Source organism: Phyllostomus discolor, chromosome 2 (genome assembly GCF_004126475.2).
Source record: "Phyllostomus discolor isolate MPI-MPIP mPhyDis1 chromosome 2, mPhyDis1.pri.v3, whole genome shotgun sequence".
Classification (NCBI taxonomy): domain Eukaryota; kingdom Metazoa; phylum Chordata; class Mammalia; order Chiroptera; family Phyllostomidae; genus Phyllostomus; species Phyllostomus discolor.
Genome location: NC_040904.2, coordinates 61,649,049 through 61,672,057, shown reverse-complemented (window position 1 = coordinate 61,672,057; position 23,009 = coordinate 61,649,049).

Here is a 23,009-nt window from a genome sequence, read left to right as displayed (position 1 = left end):
GAGATGGGAGTAAAACAGAAAATTGTACTTGAACAATAATTAAAATTTTTAAAAATTCAACATGAAGGAAATTTTTTATAAATGCGAACACATTAAATTAAGCTTTCTCTTCATTGGAAGATCCCATGGAGAGGGTGAAAAGACAAGGCAGTGTTGCAGGAGGTCTTTGCGGTGTGCAAGAGGACAAGGCAATAGAAGTGAATGAAGACGGGGCATAGGTGAGATGACCCCAAACCGATGGGAACCTCCTGCACGTAGGTTGAGAACAACTGGCGAACCTGGGAGAGGCTCCCATTTGTGGATGAGTACAAAAGGGCATGGACACTATGGTGCTGCAAAAAAACCCCAGGGGGCCCAGACAGTCTAACCCTCCAGGAAATTAAATGCTCAAAAACAAGACTGTTCCAGAAGGCCAAAGGTCGTCCTGTGTAAAAAGCTGCTGGAAATAGAATACAGTGAAGATGAACCTAACCCAAAACTAATCATCTCACCTACATAAATTTCTACTCCTGCTGGTGTTCGTACCATAGCAGCATTCCTGCATCCCCAGGGATTAGTGTCAGTTTGGATACAGGGTCCAGCATATTGGAAATGCCTGACTGTGTTGTGTTCCCCAAAGCACAGTCACCTTGGCAAAGGGGCACAAGTCCCTTTAGGGGGGAGGTCATAACTTAGAGTATGGGTGTTTCTGCCACAGAATTAGGAACTTTCTTAAGGGGTCTACGTCTTCCCTTCATTCAGGCAGCTCTGGAGCTGCAAACTGACTTGAGTCTTGGAATTGGTCGAGGGTCTATGACTCTTCAAACTTTTCTTCTGATGTAAAAATGGACTTGAACAGGGGCTTCACAAAGAATAGATACAAATGATTGCTAAACAAGAAAAAGTGCTCAACCTCATTAGTAATCAGATAAATGCAATTAAAACCACTGTGAGATACCACCAAATGCCCACAAGATTGGCAAAAAACATTTGGCACTATCAAATTGTCATGGGGTGTGTATGCAGCAATAGGAACACACAAATTGTACCATGGGTATGTAAATATTGCAACCGCTTAGGAATAGCATTTGGCATTATCTTAAGACATCTAAAGCTATAAGCACACTTACTTAGTAATTCCTTAGTACTTTTCCTAATATCTGGGTACCTGTGTATCACGATGTTTGCACATATAAAAATGCCCTTAGAAGCATTGTTTACACTAGCAAAAACTAGAAATGACTCAAATATCCATCAACAGTAAACCTAAATTTGGGGATATTCATATAATGGAATACTATACAGCAATAAAAAGGAGAAAATGACAGCCACATATATCAACATGGGTGAATCTTATAAAAATAATACTGAGTGAAAGAAGTGAGATAAAAGTACATCTAGTATAATTCCATTTATTTAATGTTCAAGAAAAAAATCAGGTAAATTTTTTAAAAAAGGATTGCCATTTGTGTAAGTCCAGATAATGGTAACTTCTAGGAGGAAGAGAAGATACTGATTGGAAGGGACATCTGCATGACCCCTGAACTTGCTTCCAATTTTATGTGGTTTGGTATGGTTTAATTTTCTGCATGTGTATGTTTGCAGTTGGAGTTATAAGTGTGGAGGGTGAAGCAGAATTGTCCTCCTAGAGACATAAACTTAAGAATCGTCAGTTCTGAGATGGAGATGAAAGTAAAGGAATGCACAAAATGTAATAGGATTATGCAGAGAGAAGAGAGGAGGCCCCCAGCCTGAGTTCTCAGAAGGGTTCAAAGGTGCTGTGCTGGAGGGGAAACCAGCAAAGGAAATGGAAATATCAAACAAAGTCGTAAAGGCTGGTGTCTTTCAGTCCAAGACAGAAGAATTTTTCTAAATGTAGGAAGTGGTCGTCTTCCGAGTAAAATGAAGACAAAGAGCCAGTTGTTCATGAGAGTGGTTTCAGTGGAGAGAGACAGAAGGCATGTTGGAATGGCCTCAAAAATTCCACGGGGACTTAGATTTCCAACAACCTGGCTGCCAATGCAGCTAGAAAATACTCCCCACTAACAAAGTACTTACCATATTGGATAAAATATCGAAACAGTTTCAGTGCACCCTTTAGCCTGGAAAGAAAGTGAGAAATGGCCTCAATGGCCAGAAATCAAGAAAGCCTGATTCCATGTTTATCAACTATGCCAAAAGGAAGACTGAATTCCTTTTGGTCTCCCCATAAAAAAATTATAGAATTGCTGGAATATGTAAGAAAAAATACTGAGATGACTAGATTTAATTTTATTTATTGGCATGTCATGTTTTTTATGAATTTGCTATTTTCCTATTCTAAAATTAACTTTTCTACATAATTTCACATGTTTTTATGTAAAAGCTTCTCCTCTCGCTGTAACTGGATCTTTGGGTCCATAAAACTTAATTCAGGCCAGGAAGCAGGAGAAAGAACATTAAATTACATCTCGGTCCCAGGCAAAAAGAAAAAGAAAGCGTCAGGGAAAGGAGAAAACCTACCCAGGCAGACAAGACAGTAAAGAAACATGTCTTTTTTATCTTTTCCTCTAGAGGGAGCAATTTACAATCACAAGCTGCTTATCTGGAGATGGGAGCTTGTGGCTACAATTTCCCTGGCATACATGTTCTGGAAAATCTCGGAACTTTTCATTTGCAGTAGCTACAGGTTGGCGGTGACAGTGGTTCGGATCTGGCAGTAGCGAATTCAGATCGGATGTGGGTCAAACAACTTACACCCAGAAAGGTAGGAAATAGAAAATGAAAAGTGTTGGTCTTCAGAAACCTGGTTTTAAAAATGGTTTCACATGAGCCATGACCGAGAGATAAATATAAACATTTGCAGAAGTCAGCATAAAAAATTCTTTCACATGTTGATACTGGGAAGGAATTTGGCTTGGTTGTGATGGCAGTTACGCAGTGAAAAGGAAGATTTTAGAAAGGTAGAAGGATTAAATGTTTCTCTGAATGTAGCCTTAAAACCTCTTTACAGTCTGTCATCCCACCTTGATGTAGACACAGAGAGGAGCCACCCTGATTCCCTTTCAAGGCGGCTATTTACAGGCTGGCCCTTCAGGGATTGCCTCAGGGCAGAAGGCTGCTTCACTCCGGGACTAGGGAACTCCTCCCTGGAGCTCCCACGTGTGGTGCCGCTGCTGCGTCGGGCGAAGGTCAGGCATTGTGGCCCAAAGCAGAGCCTATGTGATCCAGAGTTCTACACGGGATTGGCCGTGGCTTCGATGCTCAAAGTTGTCCTCTCTCCACGTCAACCCTCTAGTTTTCCCTGTTGCTTCCACAGACCCCCCTCTCTGCACACCAACTCTGCCTCAATTGTGGTCTTCTAGAAAACCCAATCTGTGACATGTTTATCCAATTAGATTTAATTGGGCTTCTCAAACAGATTGATGCAAAAATAGAACCAAATTTTCCATTTAAGCAATTATCTTTTATAAGTTAATGAGTTGGTGTTCTGGGTAGTAAATAAATATATTCTGTTTCATTAATCCAAATTAGATCATCTGGTTAATAGTACCCAAAATGAAAATGGTTGAACTAGAGACTCCCCTAACATAAAAATTTACTAATAATTTTGTGAGATTTCTCTACGCCTTCACCAGTGTGTATATATTGGGCATTTCTTTGATCTCTTTATTGATAATTTTTTAAATGCTTGTAGTTGTGGAAGGGTAGTTACATTAGAAAAACTTGAGTGTTGTGTGTCTTCTAAATTTCCAGTAGGTGGTGCCATAATATTGCATTTAGGGAATAGGTTTTATTTTTCTTTTTTAATATATAAAGTGGAAAAATAAGAAAAAGCTGATGTAGTTGCTCAAATGTGTTCTAAGATAGCACTACTATAAATACATGATTTATGATATGCTTCTTCAATTACCTTTTTACGAGAAAGTGTGTAGTAAGTGAAGTATTTTATTCTGTTTCCTCCAGAGTAGTTCGGCACTACACAATCAGTCAAAAGAACAAGGTGGCCAAAGCATGTCCCGAAAACAATTTCCCATAATCTTTTTTTTACTCTCATGCCTTAGACATACGAAAAAAAGAACTGTTCTTGTCCTGGAAGTCACACAGGAATGTGGACCCTGTCATTAGAATCACTATAGCCTTTATTTTGCAATTGTTTACTTTTAGCTGCTCTTTTGAAATACCTATATTATAAATGATTGACCTTGCTGAAAATCCAGCTATTTTTATTGAATCAAATTTATTCTTAATTTTTCTACCTTACATTTCAGTAATTCCTATATTTGCTTTGGCAATATAATATCTGTGCTAATATAGTTATAACTGAAAGCAACAATTTTCAATGTTTTTTCATCTCATGGCACACAAAGTAATGACTAAAATTCTGTGACACCAAAAAATATATTTTTTGCTAATTTGACAAAAAATATATATAACTTTGATTCATTCACACTGTATGGCTATTGCTGTGTTGTCTGTTGTTGTTTTTTTCTTTGACATTCTTAGGGAGAAGAAGTCAGTACCCCTGACTAGATAGTCGAATATTTCATGTTTTAAAAATTCTGTAGCACACCGGTTGAAAATCGCTGACTTAGAGGATAGTATGTTCTTTGTGTAAAGAGGATTCTTAACATTCCACATAACATTGTAGGCTTTCAGTGTCTCTCCAGCTACATTATATACCCTTTGAGGATAAGGTACGGGAATTAGTAGATTTTTGGTTTTTTTGTTTTATTTTTTGTAATGACCATAGTGCTTGCTTTAAACTATGTAAAATTATATAGTAAATGTTTGATAAATATATGTTAGGTAAATGTGGTATTATATACATTTAAATAATTAACTTCTCCTTGAAATCTTTCTTTACTCCAGAGATTATGTATATACAATATGATATCTATCATTTTGATAACTTAATGCTTGTGATACTTCAGTAAGAAATCATCTAAAGATGTATGTATGCTCTTCATGAGGTTGGCCTTTAATGGAATGATGTAAATTCTTTTGAAAAGTTATAAACATTTTACTTATTTTTAAATATTAAAGCATTTTAAACTTTCTAATGTGTTCTGAAAATGAAGAAATTAGAGATAATTTTAAGTTAAAGAGGATAGTTTTTAGAAACTACTGAGATATCTCATTTTATTCGAGGGAATGTTGAACACCCAGGCCTATGACAGGGCGGAAGTATCGCCATCTCAGGAACTCCAGCAACAAGAACCCATTGACATTCCCTGGGACGAGGTCTCTTTGCTTTATCACCGAGTCCAGTGGTTTAATAGCCATTTCCTGAAGGGTCTATAGGAGCTAAATTGTAATGGCCTCCAATGTATGGGAAGGATATTTCTTGGAAAGCCAAGATCCACTACCTCAGTAATTATGGGCTGAATTGTGCCTCTTAAAATTCTTATGTTGAAGCCTTAACACCCCAGAATCTCAGAATGTGACTGTATTTCTAGACAGGGTCACTAAAGAAATCAGTTAAAATCGGGTGCTTAAGGTAGGCCCTAATTTCAACATGACTGGTTATAAAAGGAAATTTGTACCCAGACATTCAGAGATGAAAGACTTTGTGAAGACACAGGGAGAAGATACCCATCTGCAAACCAAGGAGAGAGGCCTCAGAGGAAACCTAGCCTGTCAACACTTTGACCTTGGACTCTTCCAGAATTGTGAAAAAATAAATGTCCATTTTCTAAGCAAATCAGCCTGTGGTACTTTGTTTGGGCAGCCCTAGCAAACTAATATATAAGCTAATGCTGGGATTATCCTTTTGGCCTCTTCCTTTGGTGCAAACATTCTCAAGTCACACAGAGGTTGAGTCTGCAGATCTGATGCTAATCAAGGCAGTGTCTAACAGTGCAAGGGGGTCAGTGTTCTCTTCTTCACATTTTATAAGCCTGGTGAAAAGTGACTCTACCTTGGGGTGAGGGGTGTTGGGAACCACCCTGCCTAGTTTCAGAGGCTGTAACCTCCCATGGCTAAGGCTGAGTAAGAGACCTTGGAACCATAAGCCACTAAGGAGACAAAGCTTATCTCCCTGGCAGGGGTGCCACCTCTGCCCCCTTTACCGTGCTCGGCCCTAAGCCTGACCCGTTAGCCAATGACAGGTAAGAATTCTCAAGGGAAGGACAACATAAGACAGGCAAAGTCACAAAGGGGCCTCAGGGAAGGACTTGGTGGGCTATACAAAAAGGGGATGATGGACCCTTGCCCCTCAGCTTTGACACAGCCTGAGTCCTTATTCTGCCTGCCAGATGTCTCCTAATCTCTTGGCTGTTTTACTTCCCCTGCCTGGCTTAAGCCTGAAACAATGACAGAGGGCAGTGCAGCCCTGGGCTGGAAAGGGCGGGTTCCCCTGGGCGATCAGACCTAAGAAAGAATATATAAAATCCTGTGAAACCTGCTTTGCTAAGAAAGCCCTCAGTTTTCTGATAAGGGTCCAAGCATGAAATGAGTTTGTTCCCCAAAGTTTTATGGCCCTTTAGCTAACAGACCCTGACTCAGAATAAGCCCTCATAGTTCTTTATATGTTATCGATTGTTTGATCCTTACTGCCTGACAGTGACTGATGAGCTTTACCTGTACTCCTGTGCAAACTGAACCCAATAAAAGCCCATTAAGGAAAAGGCTCCTGGCCCTTCTCCTTTGAGAGATCAGCCACCTTTCTTCCCCAAGCAGGTCATGTTTTGGTAGACTTATTCTCATCCATGGTGGATGGGGTAGGGGGAGCTCTGAGGTTGGAGCCCCCCCATGGGGGGGGGGCCTTCCACAAAATAGTGCAGAAACCCAAGGTGAAGAGCTAAAATTTTGAGTGGAGTTTTTATTTCTGGGAATGGTAAAACCAGTTACTTTAGAGCAATCTTCCCTGTTCAAAAAACAGCTGCACAGAATGAAGAACATAAATCAATGTGAAGACACATTTGGAAACTACCTAAGTAGTGAGAATTGAGGATTTGTGCAAGCTTGAATCCATGAAAAACTGAAAGCCAAAGTAGATAAGCTCAGTATCAGGTACTGTTTTTATCTTCAGTGCATTTACCATTCATGATGAGACAATGTGGAGGCTGGCAAACTGAACAGTGTTTTAGGCTGACTCATGAGAATAAGGGGATGAAATGGGGGGGATTGGAGTTCAGGACCCATATAGAGAGACCTTGGGAAAAGCCTTGTGCTGGCACCTTGAATGCTTACATGCTAAGGACAAGAGTAAATAGAAAGGCTCTCAAAGGGACTAAATCCACTCAGTTCTCAGAGCAGTAGCTTGTCAGAGGCAGAGGTATCACATAAGAAGAGATAGATTCAAAGTTCTCCTTCAAAGAACTGAGTTCATTTGAAACAGAATGTGGCAAAGTTCAAACCTAAGTACTCTCAAAAACAGTGATTTGGTGGTAATTAAGAGTAGTCTGATAGCTCTATGTGAACAATAAACTAAATTGTAGGGCAGATACTGTATTAGAGTGAACCAAGAAAAGAGCTAAGAAGAGTTTACCTGGGGTCAGAACAATCTTAACAGATTAGCATCAAAACTAGCCCTCACCTGCAACTTCCGAACAAGATGGAGGAGTATGTAAACACTGTGCTTCAAAATTAGAACTAAACTGTAAAACAACTACCCTTGAGAACCATATGAAGACTAGGTGAAGTGAAATCCTGTAACTAGGGGTATAAAGAAGAAGCCATGTCAACACAGGTAGGAAAGGTGGATATGTGAAACAGGCTGCTCCTGTACCCATATGTAGCAGATAAGAATCACAAGGGATATCTCAGCTGGGGAGATCACTCCTGAAGAGTGAGGGATCCCAGGCTCACACCAGCCTCCCCAGCTCTGAGCACCAGCTTTAAGGTGAATCCTACCCGCTGATGTGCCAACAGCAATCAGGGCTCAACTATACTAACGGGAGGGTGCACACACAAGGATCACCCAGCTCAGGTGACCAGGGAGATGGTACCACAGGGCTCCATAGGATGCTTAATACACTAGACCACCCAGCCAAGACTGGGAGATTCAGCAGACCCACCTAATACATAAAAGAACACATATGCAGCTAAAATGAGGAAACAAAGAAACGTCCCAAATTACAGAAAAGGACACAGTTGCAGAAAAAGAACTGAACAAAATTGAAGCAAGAAATCAAACAAATACGCAGTTCAAATCAGTGGTTATAAGCATGCTCAATGAGCCCTGGCTGCTGTGGCTTAGATGGTTGGAGGATCATCCCATGGAGAGACCAAAAGTTTGTGAGTTTGATCTCCAGTTGAGGCCAGTATGGGAGGCAATCAATCAATGTTTCTCTCTCTCTCTCTCTCTCTCCCTCTCTCAAAGCAATGAAAAAATGTCCTTGGGTGAGGATTAAAAAAAAAAAAATGCCCAATGAACTCAGTGAGAATTTATACAAAGATATAGAAACCATAAAAAAATAATTAGAAATAAGGAATACAGTAACTGAAATGAAGAATATATTAAGTAGTGGTGGGAAAATGGAGACAACTGTATTTGAAGATCAATTAAAAAGTAACAAATAAAAATAAAAATAGTAGATACACTTAATAGTACATTAGATGAAGCAGAGAACTGAATCAATGATTTAGAATACAAGATAATAAAACACACCCAGTCAGAACATTAAAAGAAAAAAGATTTTGAAAAATAGGAATAGTTTAATGGGCTTCTGTACTTCTGGTGTAACAAAGTGTAACAACATTCACATCATAAAGGGTACCAGAGAAAGAAGAGAGAGAGCAAGGGATTGAAAACCTACTCAAAGGAATAATGACTGAAAATTTTCCTAATCTGACTAAGGAAATAGACATAATCCAGGAAGTGCAGAGAATTCCAACAAGATGAACACAAGAAGACTCACACTAAAACACATAATAATTAAAATGCCAAAGTTAAGTTAAAGACAGAGAGAGAATCTTAAAAGTAGCAAGAGAAAAGCAGTTAATTATCTACAAAGGAGATTCCATAGAATTGTCATCTGATTGCTCAACAGATGCTGGACAAAAGTGATAGGCATGAAATACTCAAAGTGATGAAAAGCAAAGACCTACAAGCAAGCTTACTATACTCAAAGGCTGAGATCAGGAACAAGACAGGAATATCCACTTTCACCTCTCTTAATCAACATGGTACTGAAAGTCTTAGCCATAGCAATCAGACAAAAAGAACTTAAAGACATCCAAATTGGAAAGGAAATAGTAAAACTGTCTTTATTTGCAGATGACATGATACTGTACAAAGAGAACCCCAAAGATGCCACTAAGAATCTACTAGAACTGATAAATTAATTCAGTGAAGTAACAGGAGACAAAATTAATATCCAGAAATCAGTTGCATTTTTATATGCCAATAATGAAATAACAGAAAGGGAAATAAAACAATTCCATTTAAAATTGCTTCTATAAGAATAAAATACCTAGGGATAAACCTAACCAAGGATGTAAAAGATCTGTACTCAGAAAATTCTAAGACAGTGAAGAAAGAAATGGAAGAAGATACAAATAAGTGTAAGCACATACCGTGTTCATGGATAGGAAGAATTAATATCATTGAAGTGTCCATACTACCCAAAGCAATCTGTGGACTCAACACAATTCCAATCAAGATAGCAATGACATATTTCACAGAACTAGACCAAATATTTCAAAAATGTATATGGAACCACAAAATGCCTGGCATAGCAACATTGAGCCTCAGAAAGAAGAACAAAGGGATCATGCTGCCTAAAATCAAACTATACTACAAGGCCATAGTAATCTAAACAGCATGGACTAGTATAAAAACAGGCACATAAATCAGTGGAACAGAACAGGGACCCCAGAAAAAAACCCACACCTTTATAGTCAATTATAAAGTCAACTTTAAAGTCAATTATCTGACAGAGGAAGCAAGCACATACAGTGGACTGATAGTTTTCAATAAATGGTGTTGAAAAATTGGACATGCGTAAAAATGAATCTAGACCATCTTCTTACACCACACACAAGGATAAATTCAAAATGGATTAAAGACTTAAATATTAGACCCAAAACCATAAAAGCCCCAGAAGAAAATATAGGTAGTAAAATCTCAAACATTGCTTGTAGCAACATTTTATCTGATATATCTCCTCAAACAAGGAAACAAGGAAAAAAATTAACAAATGAAACCATATCAAACTAAAAAGTTTTAGCACAACAAAGGAGACCATCAACAAAATAAAAAAGACAACCCACTGAATGGGAGAACACGTTTGCCAATACATTTGATAAGGGGTTAATTAATATCTTAAATTTATAAAGAGCTTTTAAAACTCAACACCAGAAGCACAAACAATCCAATTAAAAATGAGCAATGGACCTGAATAAATACTTCTCCAAAGAGGACATGCAGATGGCCAATAGACATATGAAAAGATGTTCAACATCATTAATCATCAGAGAAAAGCAATTTGAAACCATAATGAGCTATGACCTCACACCTATCAGAATGGCTATTATCAATAAATTAACAAACAAATGGTGGTGAGGTAGTGGAGTAAAGGGGACCCTTTTGCACTGTTGGTGGGAATGCAGACAGTGCAGTCACTGTGGAAAGTAGTATGGAATTTCATAAAAAAAATTAAAAATGGATCTGCCTTTTGACTGAGTGATCCCACTTCTGGGACTATATATATAATGAAGAACCCCAACACTAATTAGAAAGAACATAAGCACCCCTATGTTTATTGCAGTGGTATTTACAATGACCAAGATATGGAAGCAGCCTAAATGTCCATCAGTAGATGAGTGAATAAAATAATATGGGACATTTACACAATGGAATGCTATTCGGCCATAAAAAAAGAAAAAGAAAAAATTTTACCCTTTGCGACAGTGTGGATGGTCTTGGAGAACATTATGCTAAGTAAAATAAGCCAGTCAAAGAAAGACAAGTGCCACATGATTTCACTCACATGGAATCCAATGAAGAAAATGAACTGACAAGCAAAATAGAGACAGACTCATAGATGGAGAGCAGGATGACAGATAAGGGAGGTATTAAGGGGTGGCTGGAGTGAGCAAAATGAAAGGACTCATGGACATGGACAACAGTGTGGTGATTGCAGGGGGGATAGAGGTATAAAGGGTTAAATAATAATGGAAAAAATACAACAAAAAATAAACAATATAAGGGAAAAATGTCATTTGAATTTTGGTGGTGATAGCATTAATCTGTATATTGGTTTCGGTAATCTTTACTAGATATCTTTCTTTTGATTAACTGATCCCAAGATATAAAAATAGTTCCTAAAACACTGGATTGTTTTAAGGAGGGATACATTACTTACTCCTTTTGGTGGGGTGGGGAGGGGGGCAAGAGCTATTATGTGGTTTGTGCTACTTTTGAGTTACATATCTAAAAAAACTAACAAAATACCTCATTTTAAAAATTGCTCAACATATTTTCTTTATATAACTTTAAAAGATCCTAGATGATCTAGAAAGAATTTTAATTGTATTTTATTATACAAGTAGGATAAAAAGGTTACATGCTTCTGAAGACGTTTATCATAGTGTTGCCTTTAATATTGAAAAAAGGGGATTTGAATTAATAACAGAAATAGATTAGTACATTAATATGGCCATATTAACTATGTTGTGTCTTCTGGTCAATGAACATGGAACATCTTTCCATTTCTTTGTGTCTTCTATTTTTAAAAACAATGTCTTGTGATTATCAGTATATATAGGTCCTTCACATTCTTTGTTAAGTATATCCCTAGGTATTTTATTCTTTTTGCTGCAATTGCAAAAGGAATTGTGGGTGGGGGTAGTTCATTTGTTTTTCTGAAATTTCATTGCTGGTATGTAAGAACTCAATGGATTTTGTATCCTTTTATTTATTGTTTTATTTTTTAATTTATTCTTTCTAGTAGTTTTTTGGTGTAGTCTTTAGAGTTTTCTAAACTAAAACTCATGTTATCTGTAAAAAGTGACAATTTTACTTCTTCATTCCCAATTTGGATGTCTTTGATTTTTTTTTTCTCTTGCCAGATTGCTCTGGCCAGGACTTCAGTACGATGTTGAATAACAGTGGTGAGAGTGGGCATCCTTGTCTTGTTCCTGATCTTAGAGGAAAGCTTTCAGTTTTTCACTGTGACGTATGATTTTAGCTAAGTTTTGTTATATATGGCATTTTCTATGTTGAGGTACTTTCCTTTTACACCCATTTGAGTTTTTTTTTAAATAAATGTATGTTGTATCTTGTCAAATTCTTTTTGTGCATTCTTTGATATGACTATATGATTTTTATCCTTTGTTTCACTGATGTGGTGTATTACATTTATCTATTGCATATGTTGAACCATCCTTGTGCCCCGAGATGAACCCCGCTTGACTGTGATGCATTATTTTTAATGTATTGTTGTACTATATCTGCTAGTATTTTGTTGAGGATTCTTGCATCTGCATTCATCAGAGATATTGGTGTGTAGTTTTTTTGTGTTATCCTTGCCAACTTTGGGCATCAGGTTATGTTGACCTCAAAGCATATGTTAGAAAGTACTGCCTCTTCCTCAATTTTTTTTGGAAGAGTTTTAAAAAGATGGGCATTAAATATTCTTTGGATGTTTGGTAGAATTCATTAGTGAAGCCATTTGGTCCTGGACTTTCATTTTTTGGAAGGGTTTTGATGGTTGTTTTAATTTCCTCACTGTTGATTAGTCTATTCAGATGTGCCAGTATTTCATGATTCAGTCTAGAAAAGTTATATATTTATAGGAACTTATCCATTTCACCTGGGTTATTGAAATTGGTGTCATATGTCCTTAACAGCACTTTTGTATGATCCTTTGTGATGCCTTCTCCTTCACTTATGATTTTGTTTATTTGAGTTTTTATCTTTCTTTCTTAGTGAGTCTAGCCAGAAGTTTATCAGTTTTATCAGTCTTTTCAAAGACCCAGCTCTTTGGTGCATTAATTTTTGTATAGTCTTTTTGGTTTTTAATTCATTTAATTCTGCTATAATTTTTATTATTTTCTGTCTTCTGCTGACTTGGAGTATTTTGTTCTACTTTTTCTAGTTAACATGTAATGTTAGGATGTTTATTTGGGAGTTTTCTTGTTTCTTGAGATAGACCTGTAGTGATATAAACTTCCCTTTTTTTACTGTATCCCAAAAGTTTTGATATATATTATCATTCTCATTTTTCTCTATATCTTTTGATGTCAACTTTTATTTCCTCTTTGACCGAGTTGTTTTTTAGTAGCATGTTGTTTAATCACCACGTGTTTGTGGTTTTTTCCACTTCTTTTTTGCAGTAGATTTCTACTTTCACAGCATTGTGGTCAGAGAATACGCTTGGTATGATTTCAATTTCCTTAAATTTGTTGAGGCTAGTTTTGTGTCCCAATATATGGTCTATCCTTGAGAATGTTTCATGTGCACTAGAGAAGAATGTATAATTTGGTGTTCTGAGATGAAAGGCCCTATAAATGTCATTTACAATCAGTATTTCTGTATTAATTTTCTGCCTGAGTAGCATATCTAGAGCTGTCAATGGGGTATTTAGTTCCTCTACTATGACTGCATTTTTGTCAGTTTCTTTATTTCTGTTAGTGGCTGCTTTATGCATTTCCATCTCCTGATTTGGAGCATATATGTTGAAAAGTGGTATGTCTTCTAGATGTAGTGACCCCTTTATCATTATATAATGTCCATCTTTGTCTCTTGTTACCTTTTTTATTTTGAAATCTATTTTAGCAGATATAAGTATGGTTACACCTGATTTCTTCTGGGTGCCATTTGCTTGGAGGATCATTTTTCACCCTTGCACTTTGAGTCTATATTTGTCTTTGCAGCTGAGATGTGTCTCCTGAATGCAGCATATGGTTGGGTTTTATTTTATGATCCAGTTTACTACTCTGTGCCTTTTTATTAGTGAGTTCAGTCCATTTACATTTAGGGTGATTACTGATGTATGGGGATTTATCTTTTGCATTCTAGTAGCTTACTGCCTTCATTGTTTCCTTTCCCTTGCATTTCCATCTGTCATTTTAGTTTTGTGGTACCCTATAATTTTTTCCTCAGTTTTCTCTTCTAAATTATGTTTCTCAGTTTTTGTGTGTGTGTGTGTATGTGTGTGTGTGTGGTTATCTTCAGCTTTATGCAAAAAAAAAATATATATATCCAGTAGTCCTTTTTCTTCTGAATGCACCTTATCTCCATTCCCCTTTGAAATTCAAACCTTTACTGCTCCCCTTTTTATGTTTTTGTTGTCCCAGATTATCCTTATTTGTGCTATGAGTTCATTTCCAAATTGCAACAGATACTGTCTTCTTTCTCTCTCTTTTTTTTAATGTTTCTACCTCCTTTAACCTTTATGTGATAATTAAATGTATAGTACCCTACTCTGAAAAAGAGTTGCAATATCCTGCTTCTGTCTCCCGGCTGGTGATCTTACTCATAGTTTTGTGTTCTTTGTTTTTGGTTTCAGGTAAAATAACTCCCTTGAGTATTTCCTGAAATGGGGCTCTTTTGGTGGCAAATTGCTTCAGCTTTTTTATGTCTGGAAAAGTCTTTATTTCTCCTTCATATCTAAAGGATAACTTTGTTGGACCTATTACTCTTGACTGGCAATTCCTGTCTTTCTGTAGTTTGAATATTTTATTCTCCTCTCCCCCAGCTTGTAGAGTTCCTGTTGAGAAGCCCAATGATAATCTAATGGGCTTTCCTTTGTAGATGACTATCTTCTTTTCCTTGGCTGCCTTGAGGATTGTTTCCTTGTAATTGATTTTTGATGGTTTTAATTCAATGTGCCTTGTAGAGAGCCTTTTTGGATTGAGATAATTAGTTGTTCTGTTTGCTTCTTGGATTCAAGGATCTAGCTCTTGCCATGGGCTTGGGAAATTTTTACCAACTATTTGTCTAAATAGACTCTTTGTTCCTTTCTCCCTTTCTTCTTCTTCTGGTATGTCTATCCTTATATTACTCTTTTTGATAAAGTCTAATAGCTCTCCTAGCATTCTTTTTTTTTTTTTAATATTCAGGTCTCTCTCTTCTTCCATCTGTGTCATTTCTAGATTTCTATCTTCAATATCACTAATTCTTTTCTCTGGTCAGCACTATTTTCTAAGTTCATTAGCTCATTCTTTCTCTCTTTTATTGAATTCTTTATCTCCAGAATTTCTATTTGGTTCTTTTCTGGAAGTTTAACTTTCTTTGGTAAAGTACATGTTTTGATTTTATTTCCAAGCTCACTAAGCTTCCCATCTGTGTTTCCTTGTATCTCACTGAGTTTCTTAGCATAATGTTCTCCAGGTCCATTCATGCTCTCACACAGGATAAAATTTTCTTCTTTTTTATGGCCCAGTAGTATTCCATTGAGCAAATATCCCATAGTTGTTTTATCCACTCATCTGATGGGCACTTGGGCTGCTTCCATACCTTGGGGCTTGTAAACACCACAGCAATGAACATAAGGGGTACTTATGTCCTTTTGAATTACATTTTGGGTTTCTTCAGATATATTCCTAGAAGTTGGATTGCTGAGTCAAAAGGCAGATTGATTTTTAATTTTTTAAGTAACTCCATATTTCTTTCCACAGTGGCTATACAATCTGCATTCCTACCAACATGCATGAGTGTTCCCCTATCTCCACATCCTCACTAGCACTTGTTTATTGAATTATTGATGGTAGCCATTCTGACAGGTATGAGGCAATATCTCATTGTAATTCTAATTTGCATTTCTCTGATGTTTAGTAACATTGAGCATCTTTTCACATGTCTATTCACCATCTGTATGTCCTCTATGGAGAAGTGTCTATTCAGGTCCTTTGCCTATTTATTAATTGGACTGTTTGTTTTTCTGGTGTTGAATTTTAAAAGTTCTTTATAAACTTAGGATATTAATCCCTTATGGGATGCACTGGCAAATATGTTCTCCCATTCAGTGGGTTGTCTTTTTATTTTGTTGATGGTTTCTTTTGCTGTGCAAAAATTTTTTAGTTTGATGTAGTCACATTTGTTTATTTTTTCTTTTGTTTCTCTTGACTGAGGAGATATATCAGAAAAAAAAGTTGCTACTAGAAATGTTTGAGATTCTACTGCCTAATTTTCTTCTAGGATTTTTGTGATTTCCAGTCTAATATTTAAGTCTTTAATCCATTTTGAGTTTATTCTTGTGTGTGGTGTAAGAAGCTGGTCTAGTTTCTTTACTTTTCTTTTTTTTTTTTTCACATATTAGGTTAGCCAAAAAGTCCATTTAATCTTTTCTATAAAATAGAAGACACATTCTTCATTTTCACCAATAACTGCTGATTTGGATAGTTTGAGTATGTTGGCTATCTCCCACATGGTAGAATGTTGCTTGCTCTCAATTAATGTCTCAATTTGATCGCTATCAACTTCAGCTGGTCTACCTAACCATAGAGCATCATCCAGCAAAAATTCTCCCACATGAAATGTTGCAAACCACTTTTGACACATTTGATCAGTCACAGTACCTTCTCCATACACTGCACAAATCAGTTTTTGCATTTCAGTTGCATTTTAACTTTTTTTAAAGTAATAAAGCACAATATGCTGAAAATATTGCTTGTTTTCTTCTATTGCCAACATTAAAATGCCTACACAAAAATTGACAAGTTTTTTTTTTTCACTCTCTGAAGCACATACACCTTTTATTGGAAAAGCCCAATACAGAGAATAGAATTTGGAATTAATAAATACAATATTTGAAATGTAGAATAGACATAATTCTACATAACAAAGACAAAAATAGTGTCATAGGTGTCAAGATTATACTTTTAAAATAGGTTTAAAGGTCTCAGTTGCCCAGATATTAAATTTTATATTTTCCTTCTATTAATAAATATTACATTGTAACTTTGTAATATTGTAGCATATTTTAAGGTGACCAGCAAGAGCTATTAGCCAATTCAAAAAGACTCTTGCATTCTGCATAAAGCTACTCCAGAGACCGATATTTTACAAACTGGAGCAATAACCCAAGCATATGAAGTGTAAAAGTTGGTCAAGGTCCTAATACTGGACTGCTTCGCAGATGTAAACTGCTTTCTAAGTAATCACTTTGGTATCACCATTTTTTCTCAGCTCCATTGTAACGCTTTCCTGGGCTGCTTACAACCGCTACCTGGGCGTGAAGGAAAGAATCTTTGAGATAAAGATTAAAGGGGATTTCCTGAGGGTCTTTGTTTTCAAGTGTACACTAGCTCCTTTAGTGGAAGAAATTAATTTTAGTTACCACCTTGCTCACCAATTTCCTCATTATGTAATTAGACACCACAAAGCCCTTTATTGTTCTACTAATATCTTCCCACAGATATAACTCAGGGAGTAGATATTTTCGATGACTAGGGAAGTATAGCATTTTCCTTAAAAGTGAGACATATATAAACACCACGACTCAATGTGACCCTTCATAAGCATTTTTAGAGGTACTAACTGGTCCTTTATAAAAAGCTTTTGTGTTAGCCCTGGCTGGCGTAGCTCAGTGGATTGAGCGCGGACTGGGAACCAAAGTGTCCCAGGTTCGATTCCCAGCCAGGGTACATTCCTGGGTTGCAGGCCATAACCCCCAGCAACTGCACATTGATGTCTCTCTCTCTCTCTCCCCCTCTCAATCTCTCTCTCTCTCTCCCCCCTCCCTCCCTTCCCTCTCTAAAAAAAAAAATAAATTTAAAAAATCTTAAAAAAAAGGTTAAAAAAAATTTATAAAAAAAAAAAAAGCTTTTGCGTTTTCAATTTAACCTGCACATTCGATGCGGTAACACAGCATGAGAAGACAGAAGCTTTTCTAATGGGTACAGACTGAACATAACACTTGTTCTTCAAGATTCTTAGACTCAGTCTTTATCACCAACATGAGGTTCTTGAAAATGAAATGGCATGCAAATGGATTATCAAAGACATCCTCCAGAATCACGCAGGGCTCTCCATTCCACGGGACTCCCCGCAACAGCTGCAAAGGAAGCAGCAGGCCAACCTCCCTATCTCCAGAATCTCCTCCTTCCAATAGCCAGTGCGGTAGCTCTGTTACAGACGGCAGAGTTGCTAAACATTTTCTTTACATTTGTGTCGTGCATTTTCTAACTTGTCATACTTCAGCTCTTGGTCATCTGTGAAACCCCATGTTGATCAGGCTTGCAGATGGGCCTGGGGGTGTGCAAGGACGACGGTCAGCCAGCACCTGGAGGAAGCCCACAGGTCAGCAGTCAACTCAGCTGAAAACATCCCAGTGTGTTACGGAAGCAACACACTTATTGCCGGCACAGCAAATGGAGACGATTCTTTCCTTGGAGTCGCGGGAGCGCCAGCGAGGATGCTCCCTCGTGGCCAATGCGAGCCCCCGGGCGGGGGCCGCTACCGACAGTTACCGGGAGGGGCTGAACAGCCGCCAAAATTGACAAGTTTTGAAGGTATTTTTTAATGCACTCTGATAGGACAGCTGTCACAATACCGTCTAACAAAATTGTTTCAAATGAAGTTAAAGACAACTAAGTGATACCAGAGCCATCTTATAGAAAAAAACAAATGAACTTTTTGGCCAAACCAGTATCTGTCCAGATTTACCAACACCATTTATTGAATAAACTCTCTTTACTCCATTGTATGTTTGTGCCTCCTTTGTCAATTATTAATTTACCCTAAAGGTGGAGTTTATTTTTGTGCTCTCTATTCTGTTCCATTTATCTCTGTCTGTTTTTAACTGATTTATGTCTGTTTTATATGTCTGTTTTTAACTAATTAATTTTGTATCCTGCTATTTTACTGAATTTTACCTATTTCTAATCTACTGATTTCCGGTGCCCAAAAGTATATCTGATAAATAATTATTAAGTTAATTTCTTCTTCCCAACTTCTTTTCCGTAACACATTGTTTCTTCAAATTCTATAGAGGTAAAAGTAAAATTGTAAAAAGTCAAACAAGATTATTTTTTCAACACAATTGCAAATTTCCTTTTCATTTAAGTCTGTTTTGGAATGCCTAACCATTGACAGTCTTAAGTAAATTATGGCTATAAGATCATAAATCAATTATGTCTCTAAAGTCATGAATCAATTTAAGCACAGAGGCATTTCTTTAAAAGCTCAGTCAGATACCATACCCATTATAAAGCAATCCCATAGATTTTTTAAACCAGTTTCCCCACATCTTATCATTACTTTTAACATAACATCTTTCAGCAAATTATAAAATTACACTATAAAAAAGAAATAGGGGATAGTTTTCATTATGTAGTCCATGAACAAATGCTGGGTAATGTCAAGGGGACAAAAGTGAAATATTCTCTTTTTCATAATAAATGATGAATTGCTTAATGACTGAGACCATATTTTATTTGCCTCTCTGTTTCCAGAAGTGCCTGGCACAGCCCCCTCTCCACAGACACACATACTCACACACTCAAAGCTGAACTAAGCCAATTTAACAGGCAGGAGCCTCAAAATGAAATACAGTTCTCTGCTGTTAGGTCACCAAAATATAGATTAAAACACTTATTAGTGCCTAGACCTGGAACAATGAATGTTCAGAGAGGTAAAATTTTCCGAGCTAACCATTTTCTCTACGTATCCTGGCTTGGCACGTCAATCACTCTTTTGCATATAGACTCAGTCATCAATCCTGTTTCAGGGGAAGCAAAACATGAACTTTTTTTATGACATGGCTTCTGAGTGTTTAATCAGTGAGAACACACACACACAAAACACAAGATAATTTACATTACTATTAGTCTTAGGAACTCACCAAAGACAAAATACAAAAAAAATCTGTTCCTGCAAATGTTTTGTTGTTAATTTGTTAAAAAGTTGTAATTAAGATGAATATTAAATGAACCACTGAGGGGCAGTAGAGTCCCCCAAATCATTCTTTCTTTCCAAGAAAAGATAGGTTTTCATTTTCCTCTTGAATCCAGAGCATACTAATATTACATTAGGGAAGAGAAAATAACCTGTGATATCTCATTCTTACAGCTTCTCTTTCTACACAACCAAAGAAAAAATGCTATTTTGAAAAAACCCTATGAAATTGAAAACTGTGGTGTTAAGAAAAATTATTTCACCACAAAAACATACAGTAAATATTTATTATCAATGTTAAATTTAACATTTGTTAATGATCTTATTTGAGCCAAACATCTGGTTTTAGCAAGTAATTTTACTGACACAAATTCAATGGAAAAACTTAAAGTAAGGATTGAATGACTCAGTTGTGAAGGTACAAGGCAGATTTGCATGACCAAATAAAATGAACTAAGTAAAACATCCTAGTTGAACCAGTAGAAAGATCCTTTTCGGTTTCCGCTCAATCTGCAGGTGATACTCTGCCGCTCTCAGAAGGACTCTGTGAAAGGAAAACCCAAAGGGGCACAGCATGGAAGTAAATGTTTTCTTTTGCAATGTTTTACACAATCGACTCCAGAACAACTGGCTGTACAAAACATAACAATCACAAAAGGTACTTAAAGACCAAAACACAAACAAAAGTGTTACTAAATTTATAGTTAGTCTGTTCAAGCTGAGAAAAATAGCAGTTTGCTAACTTGACTTGCACATGTACAATTATCAAAGATCATCATACTTATATTTCGAAAAGTATTTCAAAAGTCGGAGTTAGTTGCTTAGAGAAAGGGCTCAAACTTCACTTACTTTGAGACTAGTACTCTACACAATGTTTTTTCTTTTTGAAGTATATCTGAAGATGCAAATTGGTGTTTTTGCCAACAGCTGTTAGGAGAGGTGCTTAGTCAAATGGCAGCAAAGTCAGGTATCCATTTTGCTTTCTCAGTGGCTGCTTCTAGTCCAATTTTATTCCCACATAAGTGAAAATTTGACCACTTACATTTGGTTAGCTATTTTCTAATTCAGTGCCAATAATGTGATGTTTTGCTTACTTGGCTGTTTTTTTTATTTTAATTAAGAAATAAAAATGTCCTTCCTAATATGGTTAACATAACCAAAGCCATATAAAACTAGACCTTGGTACTAATTTTTATCTAGAGGCTTTGTAAAGCTTCGAGGGCCACAAGTTAATCACTTTTATTTGCCAGGAGTACTTTTATTGCCCCTATAACTATTTACTTTAAGGCTAGGGTTCAAATACCATCCAGAGTAACCCAGTTTTGCCTGCAATGCATACAAATGTAAAAGTAATTTTATAAGATCTTCAAGATTCTGATCCTGCCAGAAAGTGACATTCTTACCTCTAAGTCTAATAAAACCCAAATCTTAGCGGAAGTGCCAGAGAGAAGTGCCGGAATTGTGGCATCATTTCCATATGAGAAGAATACTCCTTGTGTATCAACAGGGAACTTATCATGCCTCATGAAGTAACATTTATATTGAAACTATGAAAACAACTGTACTGTAATAAAAAGCAACAAGAGACACTAAAGGCATTTTCCCTAATATTTAACCATTCTAAGAAGCTCAGTCAAAAATCTTTCATTTTTATAACACTTATTTCTTAAAATTTTGAAATTATGTTCTAGTTTATTTTGTACATTAAAGTACTTATTTAGGACTTTTACTGGATTATAAGGAGACCATTACATGAGATATTACTTATAAAATGTTCCAGTTTGTAATAGGATAGCATTAAAACTGATAAATCAAGAAAAATGGTAAATGTTCTTATATTGTCAGTTAAGCACAATTAAATTTCTTTTTAGAGTCATTCAGTCCTAGATAATTACTTTTTATTCTTTGATCTTGGGTTATAGATGACTATAAAGTCATCTGCATTCACATACATTAGGAGTGCTAGTAATCCTGTCTGAAAGGAAAGTTCTCCCAGGAGGAGGACACCTATATGGCCAAGGCTGTTCCATTTAAAGTCAGTTGTTTAGAACAGGTGGAAGCCTTGGCCAGTGTAGCTCAGTTGGTTGGAGTTCGACCAACTGATGTTCCTCATTTGCACTGAAGTTCTCTCTCCCATCCTCTCTCTCTAAAAAGCAATGAAAAAAAAAAATGTCCTCAGGTGAGGATTAAAAAAGAAAAAGAATGGGTGGTAAACAACTATTATTCAACATAATGCTGGAAGTCCTAGCCAGGACAATTAGGTAAGAGAAAGAAATAAAAGGCATCCAAATTCAGAATAAAGATGTAAAACTGTCACTTTTTACAGATGACATGATTCTTCATATATAAAACCCTAAAGACTCCAAAAAACTACTAGGAACAATAAACATATACAGTAAATTTACAGGATACAAAAGTCAATGTACAAATTCCATTGCATTCCAACATACTAATAATGAAATTTCAGAAATCAAATGGAAGTAAAATAATTTCTTTTACAATTACAATGAAAAAATTAAAATACCCAAGAATAAACTTAACAAAGAATTTGAAGGACCTATGCACTGAAAACTGCAAGACATTGTTTTTAAGAAAAGAAATGAAAAGAGAGTCCATATTCATGCATTGGAAAAATCAACATAGTTAAAATGACCATATTGCCCAAAGCAATATACAGACTTAATGTAATCACCACCAAAATTCCAACGACATTATTTAAAGAAATAGAACCAAAAAAATCATAAGATTTGTATGAAACCACAAGACTTCTAGTGAAATGCTTCCTAAGCATTCTAGTGAAAAATGAATGAAGACAGTTATCACACTCTCTGATTCCAAATTATAGTACTAAGTGACAATAATCAAAACAGCATGGTTTGAGCAGAAAAACAGCACAGAGACCAATGGAAATAAACCCATGTATATGGGCAAATATTTTTGACAAAGGAACCAAAAACATACAATGGAAAAAATAAAGCCTGCTCAATAAGTGGTGCTGGGAAAAGTAGAAAGCCACATGCAACGGAATGAACTTCGACTTCTGTTTGTCCCCATATACAAAAATTAACTCAAAATGGATCAAAGACCTAAGTATAAGACTTGAAACAATAAATTACATAGAAGAAAATATAGGTACTAAACTTATGGACTGAAGTCTTACAGAGGCTTTTGTGAGTTTGACCTGAAAAGCAAGAGAAGTAAAGTCAAAAGTAAATGCAAGGAACTGTATCAAACTAAAACGCTTCTGCACAGCAAAAGAAAC